Genomic DNA, 14,698 nt, shown 5'->3' with positions numbered 1-14,698 from the left:
GAGATCAGTTTTGGAAAGCATGGAAGATGGCAAAGCACCAACATACGGGACGAGTCAGTCTATCTAATCTTTCCTTTCGCTTCCGGGAGATATTAACAGACTTGGGTCTTAGACGGTTACAACCTCGTTCACGTGTAGAACAGCAGCACAGTCTTTTCCGGGGCGGTTTCTTTTCTTTTAGCCAATTGCAAGCTTTGTTGGGGCGGTGCAGCACTCAAACCCTCCCAGTACCGGCGGGTACCCTGTCAGTCAGAATAAAGCAGTATTCGGATTGGCTACGCTTGCAGTCAGTTGTGCCAGAAGTTCAGAATCGAAAGTAAGACAGTGGCACCATGGCAGTCAGATATGTTTAAAAGATTTTCATCCGGTCAATTAGAAGTAAGTCGGCGTTGTCTGATTTTAAACGGGTGGCATGTAACGTGTGTCTGCGGGAACATTTGGCATGAATGAATCCCATGTGTCCTTTCATAACTCAGAATGCATATCTGCTCCTAGTTGCCTAGCGTACCCGGGGCCTGAGTATATCCTTTGAACACTTTTTCTGAATGGCCCCGCCGTTTCCTTTACGTGCGTGTTTTTTTCAGATTGTGCTCCATATGCCGCATAGTATCTGGTAAACATATTGCTGCACTTGTCACGAGGACTCCTAATTCCAGGTACTGGGTTTTCCTTAATGAACTCGATGCATTCTGGGAGTTGTCGTCTTAGTTCAGTGGGTAGAATCGTCTAGACTGGCGCCTGAAAACTATATGTGAAAGGAAAGTTAAGCTTAGATAGGCCCACAACAAGACTGTGTAACGTGGTTGAATCCTGAATCGAAATGAGGGTCTAAGTGCAGATCGTGAAGGGAAGAGATGATGGAAATGGCGTTGTCTGCAGCCACGGGGAAATACACTTACAAATCTAGCATGTTTTATGCCTGGTTTAAGAAACTTTACGACCTTAACTTGGTTCCGGATTACTCACCCATTACCCGGACCCCTATGTATTCCTGTTTCCTCTCGGAGCTACACCCGCGCTCTCGAAGCATCCTTAATTAGTTTGTAGTCTCCTCTCCTCTGTAAATACCCCAGCATGCGTGTGCAAATGGAATATTGCATTTTTACATGTCTTCTTTACAACTCTGAAGTGACTGCATGCACGCATCTGCCTATGCCTGTAAAACTTAAGGATAAAACAATGTAATACCTGCCTTTCAAAGATGTTTCAAGTTGGAAGCCGCTGTATTACTCTTAATGATCAATCTGCAAAATGCTATATGGTATTGAATATTACATACCCGTCCTTTTGGAATTGTTGATGTATTATTATCCCGTGTCTTGTTGATGTATTATTATCCCGTGTCTTCTCACTCGCATCAGTCACATTCAAATCAAGAATCCTACCTAACAAATTTTATTAGTCGGTCAAAAATGCTTTTATTGATTCTTTAAAAATCGTAAAAGGATGGCAAACCATCATAAAACGCAGACAATTAAATGAACTTATATATATCGATTCAAACTCCTGCCTGTGGGTCCTGGACACCAACGTCGATACAGGTACAGACCACAAGGAAAACGCTCAAGTCAAATGCAAAAGGTGCTTTATTGTCCCCTCGTCTCCAGCATGACGCGTTTCAGCTACGTCACTGTAGCCTTGTTCACATGACTTTAGGAACCAATAACAGTGTTTAAATAGTGTATGCAATCAGAGGCTAGTCGTTACAGCGCATAGACAACACATTTAAAAATACAAAAGTGCATTCATGTACGATGTGGCAATTATATAAAAGTATATATAAAAGCAATTGGTTTGATAACTAACTAACTAATTCATAAATAACCAATTTCAATAGTGATCCTATTTTGAGGGATGTTGTATATCGAAATCAAATCCACATTTAAAAGGATTAAATATGCTAAAATTCATGACCACAACGATATACTAATGAATGTACAGAAAAGTAAGAACTTCATATATCTCAAAAAATGTATGTTCCATGGAACAGCGCTGAATTTAAGACAGCCCCAAAAAAGGACTCAAAGTGCTAGTGCAAAAATATGAACAAGTGCGAATTAGTGCATAGTGCAAAATTGTAGCGAAACTTGGATAAAAAGATATATAAAATCACCATATCGCATTACCAAGTTAAAAAAATTTATCAATTGATTACAGGGAAACAAAAGTAGAAAACATGTTCAGAATCATTATAATGATGATCTACATGTTCTAATGCTACATTAAAACTTCATTTAAGAACATTTCTAGAAAAAGATATATATCTCGTTCAAAAATGATTAACATGGCATAGAAGGCTAAATTATTAAGGCACAGTGCCCCATTATTTCAAGTGGTGCTCCTGAGAGAAATACCCTTATTGCTAGTATTCCTATTATACATAGGGTTACTTAACAAAATATTATACCTGCTAAGGACCAAGTTCAAGAGGCAGGGAAATTGTTACCAAAGGCAACAAAATGACACAGTGAAGTACAGCTCATTGAAACAACTATAGCTGATACCGTGGAGCTTAAAGTTATCCCAAAAGGGGATTAGGTTAAAATCAGGAAAACCCAGATTGATGCATTATCCCAAAAATTAATTTAAACAATCCAGCAGAAATTTAATTTATCATTCACAAGAAACAGTGCAAGTCTTCCCCTGTATTCATCCCTTTTGGGATCCTAGCATCAAGCAGTAAAATATATTTACTTTCCAACTGTCTAAGTTGTCTTTCTCTGTTGCCTCCCCTGATGTATTTGGGTACCGCATCAATGATAAAATATTTTAAGTCCTTCAGATTTCTTTTGTGAACTAACTCAAAGTGGCGCGCAACTAGAATAACTTTCATCTGAATTGACATTCGCTCTGAGATGTTGGAGTATACAATTAAAAGCCTGTAATTTTGTACTGCCAATGTACTTGAGCCAACAGGTACATTGTAGTACATAAACCGCAAAATCTGTGCGGCATGTATAAAGTGCTTTAATCTGTATGGGATTGGGATCAAATGCAGAGTAATACTCACTGGTATTGATACCAAATTTACATGCTCTGCATGATATGCATTTGTGAAAGCCAGATTTCTTTGATAACCAGTTTTTCTTCAATATTATTTCAGGACTAGATTTAACCAGAGCATCCCTCATTGAGGGTGCTCTCCTGAAAGTAATAGATGGCTCATCGGGTAATATTGGGGCTAAACTGATATTCAGTTTTAAGTAATGGCCAATGTTTTTTAAGTATCCTTCTCACTTTCTTTTCCTCAGTATTAAAGGTGGTGATTAGGCTGATCCTGTCATATGTTATGTTATTGTAATTTGTAAAGCGCGCGTTTACCCTTGGGTGTCTTGCCGCTATGGACGGGCGGGGAAGTCTGCACTGACGGCTAATTCTGGAATAGCCAGGCCTTCAGGCCTTTCCGAAAGCCGATAAGAGAGGGAGACTCTCTAAGCTCAAAAGGGAGCGAGTTCCAGAGTTTGGAGGTGTAAAAATGAAAACTACGCACGCCCCATTGCACGGTGCGGGTTTTAGGTATCTGGAGAAGTTTAGAGCCCGCGGACCGGAGATTCCTGGTAGGTTCATACCTGGCCAGCAAGTTTTGAAAGAAGATCGGCCCTTTATTGTTAAGGGCCTTATAAGCTATGGACAAAGCTTTGAATTTAATCCGTTTCTCCACCGGAAGCCAGTGCAACTTGTGGATTTCGGCGGTGACTGAGTGGGTTCTGGGAATATTGAGAAGCAATCTAGCGGCCGAGTTCTGCACACTTTGGAGTTTTTTGAGACACTGTTTTTGGGCATTTCCTAATAGTCCATTGCAATAGTCCAGTTTGGACTGGATCAAGGCTGTGACAACAGTTTTTCTGGCATCTACTGGAATATATGGGAGTATTTTTCTGATCTTTTTGATGAGAAAGTGGCTTGCTGACACAGTAGCGTTGGTGTGGTGGATTAAGGAAAGTTTAGGATCCAACCACACCCCCAAGTTCTTAACTTTTTCCGCCGGTCTGGGGGGGTTCACCCATCTCCACTGGCTACCAAAGGTTGCCCCAGCATGGTTGAACATTGCCAAAAGTCAGAAGCTCTGTTTTAGAGGAGTTTAACTTGAGGCAATGGGTGTTCATCCAGTGATTAACCGAACGCATGCAGGTTTGGAATTGTGCAGCGGGAGATGAATCTTTTTTTTGTATGGTAATGGCAATCTGAGTGTCGTCAGCATAGGACGTTAGACAAAACCCCGAATTCTGAATTAGTGGGGCTAGCTCTGAGACGCACACGTTAAAAAGTGACGTGCTCAAGGACGAGCCCTGGGGCACTCCACAAGGGAGGGTGTATGTGTCCGATCGGTGGGCATCCAACTCAACCATGAGTCTTCTGTCTTTTACGAAGGAGGAAAGCAGAGCCAATGCTGTGCCCCCAATCCCTATTCTCTCGAGCCGCTCATGCAAGAGAGAATGGTCAACCGTATCAAATGCGGCTGACAGATCGAGGAGTATGAGCATGGCTGTGCCACCCCGATCCATCGCCATCCTGATCTCTTCTGTTGCCTTAATCAGTGCTGTCTCCGTACTATGTTCACGGCGAAAGCCAAACTGAGATGGATCCAGCAAATTGTTATCATTAATGAATTGTGTCAATTGAGAATTCATAATTTTATCTATTATTTTGGCTGGAAGAGGAAGCCTGGCAATGGGGCGATAGTTATTTGGGTCAGTAGGCTCCAGTGCGGGTTTCTTAAGCAGTGGGAGAATGGAGGTATCTTTCCAATTTGATGGAAAACAGCCAGTCTTAAACATGGAGTTGAAGATGTCTGTGAGACCTGGGCTAACCACATCGCCGATTTCTTTAAGGATTTTCGGTGGGCAAGGATCAGAAGGGGACCCAGATTGAGAGTCTTGGATGTATCTAGCTACGGTCTCAACGGAGACGGGAGAAAAGGCAAGCAGAGTATTGTTGTTATGCTCACTACATGTGAAATCTATTGAGGGGAGAGGGGTGGAGTTCTGGAAGTTATTGAAAATGTTCAACACTTTCATCTTGAAGGCAGCTGCAATATTATCGCATAGATCTTGGTCACACTTAAATCGTGGGCCTATTGCCGATGTAAGTATGTTAACCACTCGAAAGAGTTCCTTAGAAGAGTTTTTTGCTTCCTTGATTTGTCTGGTATAAATATCCTTTTTACTTGCTATTAGATGATCTTTATAAAGCGATAGTGCTGTTTTGTAGATAGATTTCAAGTTAGGGCAGTACTTGGCGCGCCAGCGTCTTTCTAATTGCCGGCAGCGCTGTATTTCTAGCCGAAGCTCTTCAGAGAACCAAGGAGCTGAGGGGTTTTGTCTATTTCCTGAGATTTTCTTTAAAGGGGCAGAAGAGTTAAATGCGTCGTTGAGCCATTTAAGGTATTGTGGGGCTGAAACTTCAGGGGACCCTAGGAAAGAGGGACAGGACTCTTCTAACAGGGAGCAAAGGGATTGCTTATCCATGAGCTCCCACTTCCTTTTAGTAGTGGTGGCGGTCTTTGATACCTTGGACGGTCCCGGAGGGGTAAATGGAAAAGCAAATTTAATCAATGCATGGTCTGACCACGTCAGGGCCAGCGTTTCCATTGGCGCAAGGTTGTTAACAGAGGAAAAGAAACCATCCAAGGTGTGGCCAGCCTCATGGGTGGGGGACTGAATTTTTTGTGTGAGACCTACTGCCTCCAGGGTCTATAGTAATGCTTCCGTCTCCCTGTTGGCTTTGTCCTCAGGCTCTTGAATGGTGCTAATATCATCAACAGTAAGCCACTCTGTGAGAAGATGGCCTGATATATGATGTTCACTAGTTCTAGTGACCTCCTTGTATCAATCCAAACAACCCATATGGTGATTGGTTGTTTGAACGGGGGGCGTGGCTTCGGCGCCGATGTAGTTGGAAGCGGGACTCCGGAGCTCCTCCGCTCCCGCTTCCCTCCGCAGCACATCCTGACCCCCGGCTCGGACCCCCAGGCGCACATGGGAGGGTCCAGGGGGCACAGGGGGTGAACTTGGCGGCCCCGGAGTCCCTGTAGCAGCCTGCACAAGCATTTCACACACGGAGGAGCGCCCGGAGAAGCGGGCGCCCAAAATGGCGGCTGATGTCCCTACCTGCTCCGCCTGACGGTGAGATCCTGCGGGCGGCGGGGGAGCCCAGGAGAGCGGAGACGAGCGCCCACGCTGTGGTAGGGTCCCCCGGCGCCGGGGGAGGTAGGGGGCTTCGCCTAACAACACGGCGCTGGTGTGATAGGCGGCAGGAGAAGCAGCAAGCTGCCTGACTTTAAGATGGCGCCGACATCGTGACGGAGCCGGCCCGGGCTCCATCGGCCGCGGGGCCTCGCTGAGTGGTGGGCCCGCCCTGCTCCTGTGGCGGAGACCCTGATGCCCCTCGCCCTGGGTGGACCGGCACCCACATCACCTGCAGGCCAGAGGTGAGCAAACCTGAGGAAGAACACCCACAGCGACGAGCGCCCGAAGTGACGGCTGCTGTCTGTGCCTGCTCGGCATGACGGTGGGGCGCTAGTGGAGTCGGGGGACCCGGGAGTGTGGGAAGAATCACCCACAAAGCGACGGAGGCCCCCCGACGCCGGGGGGAAACAGAAGACAGCACCTGGCATCACGGAGTCACTGAGCACGGAGGGTGAAGTCACAGCAGACTGCCTGACCCCAGGTGGGCGCCGGGGGCTGTTCTGGCTGTATTGGTGGCAGGCGATCCTGAGGCCTCGTTGCGGGGTGGGTCTACCCCGCTGCTGGGGTGCAGACCCTGGTGTTCCACTCCCTGAGAAGAGCGACGCCTGCCTTCACTGCAGATCGGCGGTGAGCGGGCTTGGTTGGGGAGAGCACGCGGAGGCAACGGGGCCTGCAGTCCACTTCGAAAAGGCGCCCGGACTGTCAGAGGCGAGAATCTGCTTCCTGGCCAGGGGCGACGACCTGCTAGGCGCCTGAGTCCCAGAGACTAACATAGCCCTCGCACCCAGAGGCGAAGGAAAAGACGGCGACACCCAGGGGGGGAGAGAACTCGCCCCACGTCTGGAGAGAGGACCCCGGGGACCCCCTTTGCCCTGGTGAAATGGGGCCTTCCCCCCTGGGTTGGCCGGCGGTCGGGGACCCTACCTGGTGAGGAGCGCAGAGGCGAGGAGGAGTCGAGCGCCTGCGGCGAGGCCGGAGCGGCGATCAACGGTGCCTTGAGTCACTGGAGACGGCCACAGACGCGCGCCAGTCTTGTCGCTCGGCAGAATGGTGCGAGGAGGCAGAAAGAAGGGCTTCGACGCACTGAAGCTAGATGACCCGGGTCACCTCTTGGAGGAAGATGCGCCGGCTCCTGACCCAGGGGGCTCGGCCCGCCCGCGAGATCCGTCCTTGAGTGACATCATGCAGGCGATAGTAGCGTCGCGGGAAGCCCTCAAAAAGCGAATGGACGCCATCGGCTCGGACCTGTCCCTCCTGAAGGACGATCACAGGAAGCTGAAGGAGCGAGTGGCGACCTCGGAGATAGCCCTGAAAGACCTGCCTGGAGACGTGGCTACTCTGAGAGCATCGTTGGCAGAAGTGGCACAGAAAGTCAGGGTGCTGGAGCTTAGGGCCGAGGACAGCGAAGGGCGCTCGAGGCGTAACAACCTCCGCCTCGTGGGAGTCCCAGAAAAAGTGGAGGGCCAGGATGCGGTATCCTATTTGAAGGGATGGTTGCGGTCTGAGGTGGCTCCAGAAGGACTTTCTCCGTTCTTTGCCCTAGAGCGCGCCCACAGAGTCCCAGCGCGACTGTCCAAACCAGGTGGGCTGCCGCGACCGCTAGTGATGCGCCTCCTACATTTCCGAGATCAAGACTATATTCTCCAGAGGGCCAGGAACCTGCCGGACCTGCGAATTGACAACAGCAAGGTCATGGTTTTCCCAGACTTCACCAGAGACGAACAAAGGCAACGGGTCTCTTTCACGGCGGTCAAGCGGAAATTGAGGTAGTTGCAGCTACCATATGCCATGTTGTTCCCGGCCCGGCTGAGGGTCATCGCTGGGGGGCACACTCACTTTTTTCCCACGCCGCAGGAGGCTTGGAGCTGGCTGGATACTAGGGGGGAGTCGGGCACTGATGCCCCCCCGACGGCCTCACCTAAGAGGCGCTCTGCAGCAACGACGCCGACGAGGAGATCTGGCTCCCCGTCGGGATGGCAGCAGGAAAGAGCTAAGGCGGTGCTGGCAGTGGTGGCCATCAGCCAGGGGGATGCCAGCCCTTCCAGTAGTGCATCGGAGCAGTCGAAGAATAGTGCTTTCAGTCCTGGCTCCAGTAGTGTGCAGGATCTCTCGGAGGCGGACCTACCGGTGGTGACTCCTCAAACAGCGGACGGAATCCTTGGCTGATGTGGCCTGAGGGACACTGGACAAGTTTATAAGATACTGGGCTGTGAGTTGAGGCTGCCTCCGGAAGCTGAGCGGTGAGATGCAAGTGCCTCCTGAGACTTGCCGCCGCACTGTGGGGGGAGACGAGCCGGGGGGACCTCCTGAATGTTCCAGGGGGGGAGGTGGGGGCGGGGGGCTTCGGACCTGTTTGGGTCGGCATACTGGCCACCCTAGCCCTCTTTTGTTGAAATACACTTACTTTACTAGAGTTTGGATGGGGATTCCACATTGGGTGTCTGTCCCGGGGAGTGGGGGTTGGAGGGGTTTACTTGGTTTGGTTGGGGGGGGGGGTTGGGGGTGGGACCTGGGCGTGTCGGGGGGGGGTTGCTGCGAGGATGAATGAAGCACGATGGGTACTACAATGGGATCCGACCTAGGCTACAAATGTCTCATGTGGAATGTAAGGGGGATGCACACTATGCACAGACGGCACAAGATTCACTCTTGCCTAGTTAGACGAGGCATTCACTTCGCCTTCCTCCAAGAAACACACCTCTTAGCTAAGGATGGAAAGGCGCTGCAACGGCGATGGAGAGGGCAGGTCTATCATACTGGCTACTCTGCTTATGCTAGGGGGGTGGTCATTTGGATACGGGCGGGGGTACCATTCCAATGCACACAGCAACTCATTGATCCAGAGGGGAGATATGTGATGGTGCGAGGCAAACTGGATGGGAGGGACCTGACACTGGGTTGTATATACGCCCCGAATGTAGAACAAATGGCCTTTCTCTCTTTGCTGTCCAACATACTGGCCCCTTTCTTAGTGGAACCCTTGCTCCTCGGAGGGGACTTTAATAGTGTGACTGACACTGCACTGGACAGATCACACCCCCCCTACCGAATGCACCGGCTGGCAAACTGGCGCTTGCGCGTTCTGCTTGGCAATCCCAATCGGACCTGGTGGACTCGTGGAGAGCTAACCATCGGTCAAATAGGGACTACTCGCTCTTTTCCGCCCTTCATGACCTACACGTCCGCATTGATGCCTTCCTATGTTCCAAGGACGTGCATGCGGAAGTGTGCCACAGTGAATATCCCACACGCACAATCTCTGATCATAACCCGCTACTTGTGCAACTGCGCTGGTCGCAGTGTCGCCCCTGAGTCCCTGCCTGGAAGCTGCGCCCAGAGGCGCTGGAAGATCAGCTCTTCCGAACCACAATAGCCTCAACCATCGAGTATTTTCAGGTCAATATGGGCACCGCGGGCTCAGCCGCGATTGAATGGGACGCCTTTAAGTCAGTAGTGCGGGGGCGATGCATCGCGACGGCGTCGGGGGTTAGAAAGACTCTGCTGGAAGACATCGCACGGGAGGACGAGAAACTCCGAGCTCTGGAGAGAGCAAGACCTAACCGACCAGACACCCATGAGGCCCTACTGGAGGCGTGGGAGCTGGTGGCGGCGACGGTGGAGCGCCTCCGGTGCTTCCACTACAAGGCCTATCTCACACAGGCACACTCGGAGCGCGACAAGATGGGAGCTCTCTTGGCCTGACTGGCCAACCCGACACGCCGGAGCTCGGTTATCCTTGAGCTCAGAGATCATTCGGGAGCGGCACGGTTTGACCAGCAGGGGATTAATGAGATATTCTATGATTACTACACAGAGCTTTACCGTAGCGGGGTCCTGCCGTCGGTGGACGAGTTCTGTGGTTTCCTGGAGGGTGTAGACTTGCCGGAGCTGGTGGAGGAAGACGCAAAGCTGCTCGGGGGCAAAATTGAGGAGAGGTAGGTGAGAGTCGCCATCAAGAGTATGGCAAGAAATAAGACGCCGGGCTCCGATGGGCTCCCTACGGAATTCTACCACACCTATGTTGACCTCCTTGCGGCCCGACTAACATGGCTTTACAACGAGGCGAAGCGGTTGGGCAGCCTACTGGTGACCACTGGTGAAGCGATTATCGTCCCGTTATTGAAACCGGGCAAACAGCCGTGGGACAGGGTGGCGTATCGCCCACTGTCCATGCTCAATCTGGACTATAAGATCTTGAGTAAAATCCTGGCGACGCGTTTGCTCCCCCATATGTCCACGCTGATCCATGCAGACCAATCCTGGTTTATCTCGACCCGCAACACGGCGCTTAATATACGACGGCTCCTACATGTTCTGGAAGCTGACACCTACGACTGTGATGAGGCGGCAGTGTTCGCAGTCGACATGGAGAAGGCCTTCGACAGCCTGGAGTGGTCGTACCTTTTCCATGTCATGCGATGCGCACGTTGGGACTGGGCGAGGGATTCGTGGATTGGACGACACTGCTCTACCGGAACGCGACGGCAAGGGTCAGAACTGGAAGAATAATCTCTGAGATGTGTGTGGTGGGCAGGGGCACCCGTCAGGGATGTCCTCTCTCCCCCCCTATTATTTGCTATAGCGATCGAACCCCTAGCGGCAAGAGCCCGGCTGGGACAGGCATACCAGGGGCTGGATGTATATGGGCAAGTGCACCACATCGCCTTGTATGCAGACGATCTGCTGATGTTCTTAGCGGACTCGGCTGCCTCCTTGCGTGGGACCAAGTCCCTCCTACAATCTTTGAGCAGGGTGTCAGGCCTCCGCGTGAACTGGACGAAGTCCTACCTGTTCCCGACCCCCCCACTCAGACTGTGTTCTCAGTCCACGGATGGGGTGACATGGGAAGAGAGGCGTCTTCGCTACCTAGGCACCTCTATCTTCCACGATAAAGCAGACATCCTCGAGGGCAACATTGGGTCGGCAATGAGGCTCGCTAAGGTGAACTTCGACTTCTGGAGCACGCTCCCATTGTCACTAACTGGGAGAGTGGCGCTCCTTAAGATGGTGACCCTGCCGCGACTGCTTTATTTCTTCAGGACCCTCCCGATCTGGATTCCGGTGAGCTACTTCCGGAAGCTGAGGTCGATGGTGATCGGCTTTCTATGGGGGGTGGGCAGACGCAGGGTGGCGCACAACACCCTTCTCCGTCCTAGGGCGGAAGGAGAGTTAGCGGTGCCGGACTATGAACTATACTACCTGGCGGCTCAGCTGCAATGGCTGACGCAATGGGTTGCGAGAACCAGGAAAGAGGAGGACGGTTCAGGGGAACCGGCGGGACCGGTTCAGGTGTTATCCCGGATTGTCCTGGGACTTCCGATGGGAGATTTCCACCTTACCCAGGAATTTGCGACGGTACGGAAATGCTGGAATAGATATCGCAGGAGGGGGCCGCATCGCAGTCCCATATGCTCCTGAGATCCGGCTAAAGCTGTGCGGGGCGCTCCCGCATGGAGGTTCATGGCACCGTCTTGCAAGCTGGGAGCTGCAGGGGCTGGCGACCATGGGAGACCTCTATGAGAACGGAGTGCTGCTGCCTTTTGACCTCTTGCGAGACCGCTTTGAACTGGCGGGGGGGGGGACTTCCTCCTTCATGCGGCGCTGACGACGGCGATCCGCAAGCACTGGAGGACGGGCATGTCGGAACCACCACTGTCGCTGGGCTGCCAATACGTAGTGATGATGGCGGGGACGGTCAAGGCTGTCACGTGCCTGTATAGGCGCATGGTCTCGGAGGCTATCACCCCACTGCTGTCCCTGAAGGCGAGATGGGAGGCTGACCTGACGACGGAAATTCCCGAGGAGGCATGGTCTGGCATAGTGGAACGGGCCCGGAACGGAACGCGCAACGCTAGGTTCCAGCTGGTGCACTTCTACGTCCTGCACAGGGCCTACCTGACCCCAGATAAATTGCATAAATATTTCCCGACCCACCCGCGGCCTGTCCGCGATGCCCGGCGGACGTTGCTGATTTCCAGCACATGTTCTGGTCCTGCCCGGAGTTGCGTTCCTTTTGGCAGAAAGTAGTGGATACCTTGGGGGAGGTTACGGAGAGGGACCTGCAATTCACCATGGCACACTGCATCCTACACTGGTTCCCACACATGTCAAAGAACAAAATCACCAGCAAGTTTCTGGACTTAGGCCCACTTTTAGCGAAGCGTGCCATTACATCCCAATGGAAGGCGAGTAGGGGCCCCACTGTAGAGAGATGGAAGGCTGAGCTGCACAAATGGGCCCGGTGCGAGGGGGAGCTCCGCATGCAGTCTGCGCTCAGGGCAGGCAGTGACGCGGCTCTGGAGAGGGCCAGGGCATGGGAGCGGTTGGTTCTCGACCTCACAATCTTGGACCTAGATGATGAAGACACCCCTGCGCATAGCCCTGCTCCGGCGGAATTGCCGCCTACGATGGTAGTGGCCTAGCCTCCCCCCCCCCCTTGTTCCCCTGCTTCCTACGTGATGACAGACAGTTATAGATGAATACTCCTGGTGGTCTGCTCCGGGTCTGGCTTAGTTGAATTGGATGCAAACTCGCTTTAGTGGTACTCTGACACGCCTGGGTGGGTGGGGGGCGGGGAGAGGGGGTAGGAGTGGGGGGGGTATGACTAGGGGGGGTATGACTAGGGGGGGGGGTTGAGAGGGTTGGGAGAGGGGGGGTTTGTTCGGGGATGATGATGAAGAAGGATGGTTTGGCTTGTTGAAGTATGGCAAATATGGGGAGGAACGAGTGGTCTGAAAAGCAGCCCTGCCATCTTCCAGATAACCAGTGGTCGTTGACTCACGCTGTATGCCACAGCACAGAACTTTCTCTACTATTGCGCCGCTCGAACTCCGGGGTGTGAGCTGAATGGCTGTGTGACAAATGCAATGGAGAACCACATACACACTGGGTAACACCTGGAATGGCATATATGATCCATCTGTACTACCTGTTTTGCTGCAATAAAAATATATTTACAAAAAAAAAAATGGTGATTGGTTGTAAGTCAACCTTATAGACCAGCTATCCTAGTGGTAGCGTGGACAAAGCGGTCTTAGGCTAAACTCTTTTGGCATGTGAAGCCGGCTGTATTACCATATGTAACCCCTTGAATACCAAGTGAAAGGACACCACACAGGATATATATTCAAAATATATATGTATTTATTACTACAAATAGTCCCCTGAACTCTTTATGAGCATAGAAGCAAACACGTTAAAACAATTCAATTAAGTATTCAAAAGTTGCACAAATATGGAAAGACCTTGGTGGCCCCTAAAACCATATTCTAAAGAAGTGGTAGAAGTACCACGAGTCAAAAGGAAGTAAGGCCTGGGGCCTAGGGCCTTGGGAATCGCTGGGGCTACGCTGTACTAATGGATGCGTAAAAGTTTTAAAGGTAAAGGAAGGAAGTCTTCCGGTCAGTCTAGAACTTAACCCTTTGGAATCTGGACACTAGGAGAGTTAAACTACTCGGGGGCACCGGAGTGCCAGCGTTACCTCACCCACAGGAAGCGGGTGCAGTGGAGTCAAAGTGTGTCGGGATTCTACAGGAGTTCAGATGGAGCCTTGGAGTGTTGATGCTGCAGGCGACCTGATGTGAAGAGTTCCGGTGGATCCAAGGGTGGATCTGAAGTGTTGAAGACCTGAAAGCAGAGGGGACAATGTTTAAAGTCACTAGCCAGTGACCGGCGTGGAACCAGGAAGGAACCAGGCGTTGCCGGGTGCAAACAGGTGATGTCGTGAAGCTTGTCTCTTCAGCCACGTGGACCAGGCGACGATGACGACGACCAGGAGTCACTCACGAGCTGTCCCACGTAGGCTCTAGTTGATGGCGGTGTCTGCTTCTTGATCGGAGCAAACAGGCCTTGGCTAATGCAAGCCACGCAGGAAACAAAGAAGGATTCTCACTCTAACCAGCAAGTTCAGAGGGGTTGCTGCTTTTAGGAGCAGCAAGGGCCAGTGTGGAGCAACCAGACCAGCGGTGGAAAGTTGTTGTTTGGTCGCCAAAATGGCCACTAGCCAACAGACTAGCAACAGGGAAGGTGCGTCGAGTAGAACAAAGCAAAAGGCCCCCACGCAGATCTCGTGAGAGTTGGAGGGCTGGTCCTTGGTGCAAATGTAGCTCAGTGGTGGGGCTTCTCAAGACCCCAAGCACAGCGGTGAGGGTGCCTCAGGTGCTGCGCAGTCAGCTTCTCGTGGACTTTCCAAGAGGTCCGGTCCCACGTCTCAGGGCGCCTCCACTGGTCTCAGCTTTGCAGGGACTGTGGATCGGGCTGTAAGATGTTTGGGAGTCTGGTTCTTGTCAGGCTCTGGGCTCGGACTCCGGCAGGAGGCGGCGGCAAAGCAGTCATTGATCGCTGGATGGTGCCTGTATTTACAGGGTGGTCACTCCTTGGCCACACGGGAGATTCTTCAGTCTTCTGAGCAGCAGAACGTCAAAGGTACAGAGTTTCTTCTTCTTTAGTCGAATTTCAGGGTAATCTGCAGTCTTGGGACTCCGCTCCTACTTTCAAACCAATTCTAGGGG

At 51.6% G+C, this 14,698-nt stretch overlaps 1 protein-coding gene across 1 annotated transcript in view; it reads left to right on the top strand.

Annotated features, from left to right (window-relative positions):
- Nucleotides 1-242: 242 nt before the first annotated feature.
- Nucleotides 243-14,698, top strand: part of SKIC3 (SKI3 subunit of superkiller complex) — a 1,256,060-nt gene continuing 1,241,604 nt past the window's right edge. The window contains exon 1 of the mRNA XM_086960925.1: nt 243-378. The gene's annotated coding sequence lies outside the window, so the exon portion shown is untranslated. The remainder of the gene's footprint in view (nt 379-14,698) is intronic.

This window comes from Lissotriton vulgaris, chromosome 3_1 (genome assembly GCF_964263255.1).
Source record: "Lissotriton vulgaris chromosome 3_1, aLisVul1.2, whole genome shotgun sequence".
Taxonomy (NCBI): Eukaryota; Metazoa; Chordata; class Amphibia; order Caudata; family Salamandridae; genus Lissotriton; species Lissotriton vulgaris.
The sequence above is the reverse complement of the archived record's forward strand: the minus strand, read 5'-3'. Positions and strand labels throughout refer to the sequence as shown.